Below are 13,788 nucleotides of genomic sequence, written 5' to 3'. Positions count from 1 at the left end.
GGATCCATGGCCCAGGAGGAGGAGCTGGAGGAAGAAGAAGCCGGTGCGCAAGCAACTAGTAGGAGCCATGATGTGCATGCATGAAATGAACAAAGAGGTAGCTGGTTAGCAAGGGACCTAGGGTTAATATATATACAACATCAGGCTGCAGGGCTCAGCTGGACTTTTAATTTCTAGGAGCAGCCAGGAATAATTTTAAATATTGCCATCAACTTGGACTAGACGTACGTGCTATTCAAACTTAGCAGCATGCGGTCCCTTTCTCAAATCTCACTGCTTGTTTCACTCGCGTCCAGCTGATGATCAATTTGCTTCATCAACATTCATTATCGCTACAGTAGTTGTTCTACTCACACTCCTAATAAAAAATTGGTCTACAAGGGTATTTTCATTTTTCTGCTGCATATTCAACATGTATACATATCTGTGTTAACATGTTAATTTCTACTTATTTTGTTTCAAATTGTACGTTGTTTTGACTTTTTTTATACAAGGTCAAATCGACCTACAATTTAGGAGAGAGGGAGTACAACTCAACAATTAGCGTATATGGTTTATTGTTGGCCAATTACTAAGATAATACATTATGAATATTGTTAGTTCTCTCTGCTCCTGCACTTGTGCTTTTGTTCCATCAGTTCTCAAATTTCGTTTGACTTTTATTTACCCTAGCTACATCTGACACGCGAATACGTGCCCATATGCATGGACTGTACATTTCCAAGCACAGTCGTCGTTGGCTACAAAGAAATTATTGCCTTTCCTACTTTTTCGCGTGCCTGCATGTCAAACTGTACTCTCGTGTTTTGGCCGTTCATTTCCAAGTTATCACTAGCGTCTTTTTTTCCATTTCCTCTACTGCCGAGTTATCACCGTCTTTCTTCCATTTCGATGTCTCTGATCACACATTTCCTCCATCACAAATTGTAGGTTATTTTGTTATTTTTGAATTCATATATACTTTTACTGTATATCTAGACATAATGTATACTCCCTCCGTTCCAAATTATAGATCGTTTTGACTTTTCTAGATACATAGATATTATTATGCATCTAGACATAGTGTATGTCTAAGTGCATAACAAAGTCTATGAATCTAATAAAGTCAAAACGACCTATAATTTGGGACGGAGGGAGTATTTAGATATACTTAGAAACATCAAAACGATGGAGTATTTAGGACGGATGGAGTACAGATCACGTACATATATCCTGATATCCATCCGTGCCAAACACTGTGCTGAGTTAATCTACATTCTATATAACAGACTTTTGGTACTCAGCACTGATGGAGATTATCACACTTCGCGTCTCGCTTGACGGCAAGACAGCCGTGCACGTGATGTGCAGTATTTATTTTACTAACGCCTAATCATACCTCATGGTTCACTTCATGCAGTGTCGTGAAAGAATTTAATGGGCCGTGAGTGCTGACGCTACAGCGTAGTTCTTGGCGTCTGTCATGTGAATTCCTGTGCCCTGTCCATATCATGCTGACAATACCTCGTGGTTCTTCCGATCCTGTTGCCATGAAAATTTACCATCGGAAATCAAGATTCAGATTTTGCTATCTGCTTCAGTAGAAGTGCGCTCTGAACATGGAACACGAAGTATCTACGAATGTAAAATTACATACTTTGTTCTACACCACTACATCAAGCACATGAATGCTCCTCGTTTCTTTTTAATACCCTGATTATAAAAATAATGACGTGACCAGTCCGGGAGACCTCCCTAAAAGCATTTGTGTGAAGGTAGAAGACAACCTCAACTATGGATCGTGAAAACCCATGGACCCCGCCTCCAATTTTATCTAATTTGCAATGTAATTAATTTAATAATGTTTATGTTCTATTTGTGTCCATAGCTAATTTTTTCAAAAATAATATTGGAGATGCCACGAATTGAACCCCGTGCCTGTAGCATGCAATACATAGCACTCTATCAGTTGAGCTACATCCCAATTTTTATTAATTTGTGTCAAAATTAGATTAATAACATTTATGATCTATTTATGTCATCAGTTTAAGATTAAAAAATATATTGGGGATGCGAGGAATCAAGCCCAATACCTCTAGAATGCAGTACTTAGTCCTCTACAATTTAGCTACATCCCCAATTTTATCTTAGTAGCATAAATGCCCGTGCGTTGCTACGGTTTCTTACCTCCTCCCAAGTTGTCATCCGCTAGGTTCTATTTCGCTTGCTTCACTTTCTAATCTCGTTTAGGATGTTTCATAATATTTGTATACATCTCTGATAATAATAAGCAGACAACTCCTTTGAATTCTACATGGCCTATTTGAACGATGGAATTTCAATTTTTATACATATGTAGTGTGCCCCGTATCTGGTTCAAACATGCATTAAAACTTCTGGTAAGATTCAGTACTAATGCAACTCATGTCCTAGCTTTTATGAATATGCAAGTTATTATGAACATAAGAGATTGTCCACAAAACTATCAGCCTATAAAAAGAAAAAAACTGCAATGCTAAAATAAATACTCGGTCCTTGATTATAATATGCTTAACAATTCATGCATAAGTGTATACACCTTGACAGCCTGACATCATGACCTAGTTGCTCCAAGAAACATGAGCAATCAACCAATGCAAGTATCCTTCTGCAATTTGCTCCTCATAATATAGTCAATGATGACCAAATGTTCTACCTACAAATTAATTTTCAGATGCAGATAGTAAAGGCATAGCAATCGACCTACTATCTTGCGGCTGAAAATTTCAAAATATATGGACAAATTATATTTAAGATTTGATTGTCCATCAGTTGGGCTAAAATCCTTCACAACAAAAAAAATTATGATTATTGTTAGGCATATGAGAGAGGGCGTTATACTAAGACGAACATAAATTGTAGAAGAGAAGGCACTGCATCTGAGTGACCATGAAGTGTACCCCTAAGAAGTACCACAATATCCGAGTGACCCACGATAAGCTCCTCAATCATATTACAAAATAAGTGGAGCAAGAAGATCCCTCTTATCCTTAATTTACCTCTCTTATCATTAATTCTTGTGACTTAAAAAGTACCCATGCAGATCAGCAGTGACGTGCTCCAGTGGATTTTTCCTCTTCATCCTACGCATATGGTTCCCAATTGTGGATTGCCCTCTTGGTAATGCAGCAGTGGGCAGTGGAGCTTCTTGCTTAGGTCGAAGCGGCGGCCCTTCTAGCAGGTGGCGGTGAGTGTTGCTGATGAAGACAACATCAGCTAGCGCTGCCTCTGGTTGAGGACTATTGTTGGGCATGCGAGCAAATCCACACTGGTGGGTGGTAGCATACATCACTATGGCCATGCGAGATCTGCTGCACGTCATGGGGGAGGTCCTCCACCACTATGCTATGCCTGTGACGCCTTCCCCGCCGGGATTAGCTTCAAGTTCCAGCAAAGGGTGACGGCGATGCAACATGCCGCCACTACGGTGAGTCCCAGCGCCAACCGCTGGGAAAGCCGCCAGTTCGCCCTCGTCAAAAGCCGCGGCACCCCCATCTCCTACGTGCGGTGGCGTAGCTGTGCCAAGGCCACCCCTCGGGCCCGGCACCGGCTATGCCCGCGCCGGCCCGTGCCGGCCGCGCTGCTCTGCCAAGCGCTCGACTGCTACTCCATCCCCACCCTCGCGCTCAGCGGCCATTACGATAAAAGATGAGGGACTTTTTTACAAATCATCAACGATTAACTCCCAGGACTGTGGGTTGATTAAACAAAGTTGAGGGACTTTTTTTTTGCAAAATAACCACAATGGTTGGAAGAAACAACCGCACTTTAATATTAGGTATAGATTTGCATTAAAATTAATTTAATAATGTTTGTACTCTATTTGTGTCAATACTTTAAAACTAAAAAAAATACTAGGAATTGAACCCCGATCCTCTAGCATTCAATACATAGCACTCTACTAATTGAGCTACATCCCCACTTTTATTGATTCATGTTAAAATTAGTTTATTAACATTTGTGCTCTATTTGTGTCAAGAGTTTAAAAAAATAAATTGGAGATGCAAGGAATTGAAACCTGTTCCTCTAGCATGCAATACATAGCGCTCTACAAATTGCGCTACATCCCAATTTTATTGATCTACGTTAAAATTAGTTTAATAACATTTATGTTGTATTTGTGTAGGAGCGTGCTCTGAACCTGGCTCATTCCAACGAGGGGATTTTTTTTTAACTCTAGGTGCTATTCAGGTACTCACTAGGCTAAAGATTCTTTCAATAATGTTATGCTTATTAATAGTATCGTTGCCTCTTATGGCACATGTATTGCTGTTACAAAATTAATTAGTCCACATGGATTGGAGTCTAAGCACTACTAGATTGATAATCTTACCTAACAAATTCTATATTGAAACGACTACCACTTTCTAGGCTTATTCTAGTTATCGATCGCATATAACTAATAATGATAATATGTTTGTCGGGAATGGCATTGTTGGGAATTTGACAAAACTATTATTAAAGACAAAAAAATATATTACAAAATTATCGGCCACTTGAGAAAGAAACTAAGAACTACTAGACATATTGCCTACTCATAAAAAAAATTCAGAAAAATTTACATCTCTCATGTATTCAGAGTTGTGAGGGTCCGCTTAAAATTAAATCAATGTAGTATTTAACATGATATACTTTTTCTGTGATACTAGTAGGGCACGTGTTTTCAAAAAAATCAAATAAACAAGATTTATCATTTATAAAAAAATGTGCTTATGAGAGTTACCGGTTATCTTTCCAAATTAATTGGATTAGGATTTTGAACTCTTGCAGCATTAGTTTCCCAAAACAGAGTAACCTAAGTATCTCAAATGAGTTTCTCAAAACTGGTTGAAAACTTTTAGCTAGTATACTCACCTGCTTTGAACTACAAAAATCAAATATGCATGGAACCACAAATTGAGATTGTAATTACTAATCAAGTTTAAACTGACAGGCAGCACATCTTCTTCACATCAAAAGATACTGACTGTACCAATTCGTTGCTGTCATGGATGCTGTAAAATGTGCTGGCCGTGCTGGGAGTTGGGACATCATCAAGGATGCCCCAGCCCAGAACAGTAGAACACTACCGCCGCCGACGTTAGCCTCCTCCATGGCGTTATCTACAAGCACGCGCTGATGGTCCACGGGAGCTCATACGGGAACGTCCGACCGCCATCCTTCCGCCACTTCACGCGCTCCAGCTTCAAGTTCTGCACGGCCGAGAACTTCCTGACGAACTCAGCATCACATAGGACATCACAAAGAGCAATGCTCCCAGGAGACGCTGCCTCAGCCCTGTCGAAGAAACACCATACCCGCCGGAGCTCCCTGCGATCGTCTTCAGTGCTGGCCGCCTGTGGCACACGGACCCTCCTCTCCACCACGCATGCCCCGCGGCGGGCATACCGGAGAACCTCGATGTCGCCGCCGACAATGCGGACAAGGTGCACGGTGCCGACGTCCCCGCCGATGACCCGGAGTTCCATCCTGTTGTAACTTAACAGGTTTATGTCGACGCCGGCGTTCACGGGCAGTGTGAATAAGGAGAACTCGCCGGTGCCCTCGTCCAGGTGGAGCACGACATTGGAGCTCTTGGTGGACCAGCAGATCGAGCCACCAGCACGCCCCACGAGCACGAAGCGTGACCCGAAGACACCACGCCCCGGAATAACGTCGCAAATGGCCATGTTGCTCAACAGGAGCCAACGACGGTCGTTTCTTGCAGAGAAGACGCTTGCTTCAACAATTTTGCTGCCGTCGTGGTGATAGTGGATCAGACGCACACATAGAACCCTAAAGTTTGACATGTTCATGTCCGTGCCCGTCTCATCGTCAGGGTCAGCGTCGAGCAAGAAGATGCCGAGGTAGTGCATGGAGGTGTTCACCATTGGCATCGGGAGGTATATTTGCCTATCCTGCCTTGTCCAGGGGTTGCATACGATGATGCCGAAACCGAAGTGGTAAAGGGCGAGGAGGCCGCAACGGCTGTCGTGAAGCTCAGCGTAATTCAGGTTGGCGTAGGAGGTGGTGAGGAAGTAGAGGGAGACGCGGGCACCGATGTCGTCGACGGCGATCTGCCACGCCGGCGGCGTAGCTGGGAAGGGTAAGAACTCTGTCCCGCTGCGTTCGTAGTAATAATAGTGCCCGAGTATGTGCGGCCCGTTGAGGCGGCGGAAGCGGCGGCGGAAGCCGGCATCGCCGATCACGCGGCGCCACAGCTTGCACGTGGCCGCGGCGCGGATGACGCCGGCGGTGGAAGGGATATGGAGGAGGACGACCTCCAAGAGGTCGTCGGAGATGTCGTGGATGGTCGTCCTATGGCTTGGGACATTCAGCTTTGCCATGGCGACGGGATGGGAAATTGGTTTGCCCTTAGGTCCTGGCCTCCTGGATGTGTACATGATAATTTTTAGATCCGCCTGCAATGATATTTTGGTTGGGAATAAAGGACGGACTTCGTCACGAACTCACGAATCACGATCCGATTCAGTTCCTGTGTAGAACTTTGCAAAAACATCATTAAAAATTGGGACCCTCTATCCATCTGGTGACAGATCGAAGAAATATGTCGGATTTTTTGGCCATAGATGTTACAATTTAACATCGACCGTTGAGATTTTTTCTTTTTGTTAGCTTATCCTTTCACCTCCTTTTTCCTCGCGACTTACCCGATGCCTTCACAGGCCTTCGCGTTCGCCCCAAGCACCTCATTTTCTCCTGTGACTTATCAACTCCGGTGAGATCCAATTCGAGTTTGGGCTTGGGGTTAGCTATCCATCTGGTTGAGGTAGGCATATGTGGCCGCGGGATCTAAAGGGATTCTTGCGGGAGGGCATCAGACCATCGGTGGCAGTAGGTTGCAGGGTTAACGTTACCGGTAAGAGGAAATTATCGGAGGTCACTGATAAACGGGTTTATCAGCTTTATCGTAAATCCTTTACGGTTTAGCAAATTGATTTTCGGTTAAAATTTAAACAAAATTTTGTCCCAATTTCTTCAAATAATTACACAATTATTTTCAAACAGTTTACGTAGGTCGACCAGTCAATTGTGTGTGAATTCGGGTGAACATTAAAATTTCGGTGGTAAAAATAGTTTTACTGGACCTTGCCGACAAACGGAGCTATCAGATTTATCGAAAATTTATTGCGATAAAGTGTACATGCTGACCAGGTGTTTTAAGGAGGGGCAAAAGTTAACTTTTTTGATCCATAGCTCGTATAGAAAATCGGTGACCGTGGATGCATAGATCTTTTCGAAAGCAATCCATTTGACTACTCATATGTAGCATTTGGATTTATGATCATGAAGTTTTGTGGAATTGAAGAATGAATGGATGAGATGAATCAAGAAAAATAGAGGAGGGCATGTAACACTTACCTCCACCCCCTTCTGGCCGAACCCCCAGTGCCGCCCCCTCTCCCCCTCCTCACGACCCCTTCCCAGCACACCTCCTCCACTCTCCACTGCTCCCTTCCACCTCTAGATCTCCTCCATTGCAGCAAGGATCGAGAAGAGAAGGAGCAAGATGGATTGAAGAGGAAGCGAGGATCGAGGATATATGCTAGATCGGTATTTTTCCCCAACCTCCCCTTGCAGATTTCCATAGGGAAGCCTTAGGTAAGAGTGGAATCCATATCCTTCCTCTATAATTAAGTGGTTTTGGAGGTTTTGGCTGTGGGGGATTAAAGGATTAGAGGTTGGATTGGGGTTTAACGTCATTTTCTAGTTGTAGTTTCTTAGCAGATTCAACAGTTTCTCTAGGGTACAAGTTTTGGATACGGTAGGTGCGGAATTGATTCTTGAGATAGATTAGGAAGTTGTGGAGGATTTAGTAAGATTTCCAATTCGTATTTTGCAATTTTTGGTGGAGTAGAACTCCAGTTATGGCCGGTTCAATGTGACTGTTCGTGTTTGCCTGGCAGATCGAGTCAGGTCTGTTCATTGGTATTTTTCACCTTGTAAATTGCCGAATTAGCTCTTCCAACTACAAAGACTTTTGTAGAGGAATAAAAGTTCTTCCTATCAGCAAAATTTCATAATTTTTGGTTGCATAGTTTAGGAGATATGAATTTTTATATGTTGTTTTCTGGGCTGTTATGCAAATTCAGAAGTGCTGTTTTGAGTTGTGTTTTAGGTGACCTTAGAAGCCTGATAAAATATAGTTTTGCTACCAAAGTTTTAGTTCATTCTCTGAAGTTTCCAAATACATATTTATTTGATACCTAATCTGTTGTATAAAAATAGATACATAAAAGATAAGCATTGCTGCTCTTCATCGATGATGGTGACAAGGAATGTAGTTTGTCTAGTCTTATTCATATTAGGGTCTTGGACATATGAGCACTCTATATTTCTATATGAGAATGCCATTTGGGTTTGTTGTGCTGATATACATAGGTGGTTTAGCAGGTGGTATTGCTATGAGGCTTGTACGTCTACATGGTCGGTAAAGGCAAGTGAACGTAGCTGTTACATTGCTACAACTTTAACATGTTATTTTTACTACCTCCACTTATAAAATGAAGTGCACATATTTATACGTGATAATCTGAAATGTACATTTATGTGATAATCTGAAATATTATACGTGATGTTTATAAGTTTGAGAAGAGTATGAATATGTCATTCTAATATAGCTATATAGTTGGTAAACAGCCTTTTACTTTAACATGGGTGAGTATATGAATGGATTGTTCAATGGATCAGGAATTTTGAAAATATGGGGCTGAAAGTATATTTTACATATAGCATATATACTCGGTGATTTATTCTATGATATATTTTTTTCTACTGTACTAAAGTCTATGGAATCTATGGAATCATTAGTGGTTTCGTAGCTAACGGATCTATTTTAGAGGAATGTGATCTTGGTGAGGTATTTATGCTACCTTATGTCTCCTAGCGCTAACATGTGCGGATCAAATGAAGTTTGGGTTATGAGTAAGGTCAGAAGTAGTTTCCAGAAGTCTTTGGGTATATATGTTCAACTTAAGAATTAAATTTCGGGTTGACTAGCTCTATTTTAGAAGTTCCTTTTTAATATGATATACATGGTTTGGACTTAGATTACGGATTTGGTGCTTTACTCCATATTTAAAATGATAGTACTTACATTCTATCCTATGCCTGTTGAAATGAAGGTGACCCATAGATAACATGATATGGAGAGTGGTTTTGTTGATATTTGACATACATGAGATTCTGTCATTCAATCATGGTTGATACTATTTATAACGAATAAGCTCTTTGTGCATCTCTTTGTATCATCATGGCTTGTTCTCTTGTCATTATCTTGTGGCATTGCATTTCATTGCATTGCATGGCATTTGAAGTTATGTCACGAACCTATGGTTGCGATCGTACCGGTAAAGCATCGTTTATTGGGTATAACGATGCAGCTTCATACCTTGTTGGGTATGAAGGCAGGAGTTCTTATGCATATGCATATGCATATAGCATCGTCTAATTAGTATAATGATGCAGCTTCATATCTTGATGGGTATGAAGGGAGAAGTTCATGTGCATTGATATTCATTTCAGGATGGTTTGAATGTTGGATGTGATGAAGTTATAATGTGAATATAATATGGTAAATTATGCCACATGCACAGTGGTATGGCATATGGGATTTCAGATATACGATATGTGGACTTTTAATTGCATTCACATGCTTTATTTTACCTATATTTGGATATTGGATTGACATAGTTACATTGAAGCAAATATGATAAGGGTTCCTCTTGGTGGTCATGTGTGTGATATGGCTTGTGTGTGATATGCTAACAAATTGACGTCACAATGTGCTGCTTGATTTGTATTCAAAACCTCCAACTTGCCATGGTTCCCTGATGCTGAAAATTGCTCTTAACTGTAGACTAATACCAATGGCAGGCTACATATGGATTGTTTGGTTGCATGGCTTGCACAGGAGGTGGCTAACTAATGGTCACTTTTTAGATAGGACAGCTGAATTTTTGACGTGACTCAAACATTGGGCTGTTCTGCTGGATGCAGGTGCAAAGGTGACTCTGAACCAGTCAGGGATGGTGTTGCAGGGATCCGCAAGCAAGATGAAGGATAAAGCACAAGAGCAGCTTGATGGTGCATCGGTGGCAGAAGATGGAGATGCAATGGCTTTGGACTAGTTCATATAAAAGATGTGTCATCACTAGCAACTTAGCAAGTGTTGTTCGCCCCATAACTATTTGGATAGTAACAATGATGGATGTAAGGGAGACTTTTGGTTGCCCAGTAACGTAAGCTTGTGGAGACTTTTATTTAGCTAGTGATCATCCTGACTCTTGAGAAAAATGTATGTCTAAACTTTGTTAAATGCTGCTTGGTCTTTGTATGGATGTGGTCAGCCTTTTGTATCAGTTTATCTTCTCCAATTTGCTCACTATTTCTGGACATATTTTTGCTGTAGTTTGGTTGTTATTACCCGTAATACGAGTTTGCACCACTTGAGTCAAGGGAAAACATTTCAAATTAAGAAACTGATACATTATCAAAAAAATTAAGAAACTAATAGAAGTTACATTGAGGGTTTATCGAATGCATTCATGTAGCTGTTTCAAGTTCAGGAAGATTATATTGTCAGTTGGCAATATGGACATCTGCAGGTTAAAATCATCAGAGGTTTAAAATGTTGGAGCACAGTACTGGACCCTGACAGTAAATCAAGAGAAGCATTCCATGTTAGGAACATTTAATCTAGTTACCAACTACTCCAAAACAACGGGGCTCTCATTAAAGGAACTTGTCTCAGCCATGAAGTAATCAAAATTCATCTTAGGACAAAATTATCATGTCAGAACGCATGACTGTAAAACTAAGAGACCAGAGCATAGCTCAAAAGGCATCCTCAAGAGCTGTACCATGCAGCATGGGGATGAATTTAGTAAGTCCCAAATCTACTGTTTTTATATTTTTATTTTGCAACAATCATTCAAGGATGTTTAGCACCCCATACGACAGGATGCATGATTTGACGGAAATCACAGAATGATCAAGTGTTTACCAAGTTTCCCAGACTCAAGTTTCTCCCTCCCATGCCTCCTCCCAAAGTTACTATACCTGTAGATGGCAAATGCATATGAAGCATATGAGCTAGTGATTGCTGCGCACAAACATCCCTACTAGTAGCTAGGAGCTTTCAGATGGGAAATTTAAAATAAAATTCTTGACTAAGGGCGCCACCTGCTTGCTGGGTCTTCAAGTTGTTTCTTCACATCTTCAGGAAGGTTTGAAATTCTGTCAAACAAGCAAGCAAGAACAAAAGATTCATTAAACAAACAATTATAACTCTACTTCAGCAGTGTACAATGCACACCCAGAACAGAAAGGAGAGGCAAAATATGTAACATGACTACATCTACATGAGCATAAACATGCCTTGGTGCCAGCCGCAGCAGCCAAAGCTCTCCAATTTGTTTCAGGAACGAACTGTACCCTGACTTGAAATCAGAATATCCTATTCCTACCTTCCTAAAAACCTCATATAATCAGAGGTACAAGCATATCCTCTACATCTGATCTCGTGCTGATCAGCTGGTGCTATCTGCGTCTCCGAGGAGCATTATATTACTCCTTTGTTAGAAAGCTTCTATACATGTTCGAGTCTGAAGAATTTGTACTTGCATCTCCTTTTCGTATTTGTTCTTTTCAGCATCGTCTGATGCCGCCGGTAGGAGGAGCAGCTAGCGGCGCCCAGGCCATCGCCCACGCCACTCGCTCTCCCAGCTGTTCCCAGACCGCGGGATCGCACGGCCGCGGCGGCGAGAGAAGCGAGCACCGTCCGTGTTCGGCGAGGGAAAAAGAAGCGCCGGCGATGTGGGAACGCCTCGAGCCGCTGACCAATCCGGCACGGCCGCCGACTAAATCACTCGATCCCGCCGCCTCCGCCGCGCCCGCCGCGCCGTCCTCGTGTCATTCTTCAATCTATGGCGGAGGGTTGGAAGGGCGGCAGCGGCGGCGGACGGCGGGAGGAGCGACGACGGCAATGGAGCCAATCAATTCCAGGGGCCTTTCTGCAAACAAAAGTCGGATCGGGATTATTAATCGCGATCGGGTAGTCTGAAAATAATAGGAGTCTACATGTAAATAATCGGATTGTGATTATTAATCGCGATCCAAATTAGGGGGCAAAATGCAAATATTCGGATCGCGATTATTAGTTGCGATCCAAATTAAGGACCATTTTGCAAAACTCTCCCCGCGGCCGCGCCACCACCGGCGGCCTCCTCTCCCCGCGGCTGGGCTTCCCACGCGACCCTCCATCTACTCACAGATCCACACACGCGTCGGCACCCCCGCACACTCCATGTCACAGCCCCAGTTGTTCCCACGACGGCGTCGGTGCCGCCAGCACGTCAGGATCGTAGTGCCGACCTGAAGGTCGAAGGAAACGGACGGCGGTGGAGCAGGACCATCGGCTCCTACCAAAGCTACCGTCGGAACACTCGCCAACGACGCAGCAGGGTGCTTGCACCACCGACATGGCACACCACTAACAGTCCCCACGCGGCGAGCCATTTGTTCAACCACCATCACAGAATCTCTCCCGGCCGCCACACCGGAGCCTCACGTCTTGTGAACCGGCATGCCTCGCCGTCAGGAGGCCTCCACGCCACCGGCTAGCAAGCCGGACAGCGACAGTCACCACCACTTCGTGGTGGTTTGCAACTATGCGCGTGTTACGCACTAGCCTTGTGCGCTCTGGATTTGCTACAATACAAACAATGGTAGAGTAATTTTGACTAGTAGTTTCTTCACCAAGTAATTGAGCAATACTTCACATATCAAGGCTTCTCGTAACGGTAGAGTAATTTTGGCTGATCAATATTACTACTATTCCCCGCAGCGCTCCCGCGTGAGCGACACGGGTGGACGCAACCGCCGCCCCTTCCTCCACCTCCCCACGGCCACGCTGCCGCTCGAGCCAGCCGCCGGAAGCCCACGCGGCTTGCGAGGATGGCGGCGGTGGGGCACCCTTCGTCTCCTCCTTCATGCCTTGGCGGGCGCGGCCACCAAGGTTGCTAGAGGGAGCCGTCCTGAGACGGCCGCGGCGGGACCGGATTTGGGGCCTCCACGGCCGGATCCGATGCTAACGGTGCTGGATCCGCCGTCTGGCGCGGCGGTGGTGGCCTCTCCCACGCTGGCCGGCATCACCCACCCGATGTGGTGAGGGCCGCTGCTGGAAAGGGAGGAGGGGCCCAGGGGAGGAGTGGCGCCATCAGGAGAGAAGAGGCCCAGGGCGTGGCCGGCGAGCGGCGAGCAGAGACAACACGGTGAAGCTGGGAGTGGTAAGCCCACGCGCAGTGCGGCGTTTTCCGGCAGCAGCGGCGGCGGAGAGATGGAGGATGTGGGCGCATGGGCACCCGGAGCTTGCCAGGGTTCCGTTTGAGTGGTTCTCGGCGTTGGGGGTGGCCTAGATGGTGATGCTCCATGAGCTCGTAGCCAGAGGCAACCGTGGGATCCTCAATTCCCGCAGGCCCGCATGGTGGTCGGATCTCATCAAGAAGTGGTGGAGGAGGGATTTGGGGAACTGGTCAAACCGCGGGTGCGAGCTGTTGGGCTGTGGTGGCCGGAAGCGAGACGTGCCGGCTGCGTGTGGCTGGACGGCAGCGACCGGCCAGACCTAGGCCGGTGCTCCATGGCGGGTAGCGAGGCGCTTCTGCATGGCTGCTCGTGTGTCTCTAATGGCGGCGACGTGGTGTTGCGGCTGGGGTGGCCTGTGCAAGGCATGCCAGTGACGCCAAGGAGGCGCGGCAAGGACGCCTGGCG

At 44.5% G+C, this 13,788-nt stretch overlaps 1 long non-coding RNA gene across 1 annotated transcript; it reads left to right on the top strand.

Annotated features, from left to right (window-relative positions):
• Positions 1–7,402: 7,402 nt before the first annotated feature.
• On the top strand, positions 7,403–10,379 carry LOC117850638 (uncharacterized). Its single transcript, XR_011897678.1, has 2 exons — positions 7,403–7,572; positions 10,018–10,379. It is a non-coding gene; the product is annotated as an uncharacterized lncRNA (long non-coding RNA).
• Positions 10,380–13,788: the final 3,409 nt, after the last annotated feature.

The sequence above is a fragment of the Setaria viridis genome, chromosome 3 (genome assembly GCF_005286985.2).
Source record: "Setaria viridis chromosome 3, Setaria_viridis_v4.0, whole genome shotgun sequence".
Taxonomy (NCBI): domain Eukaryota; kingdom Viridiplantae; phylum Streptophyta; class Magnoliopsida; order Poales; family Poaceae; genus Setaria; species Setaria viridis.
Note: the sequence above shows the minus strand (reverse complement) of the source record. Positions and strands in the feature narration are given on the sequence as shown.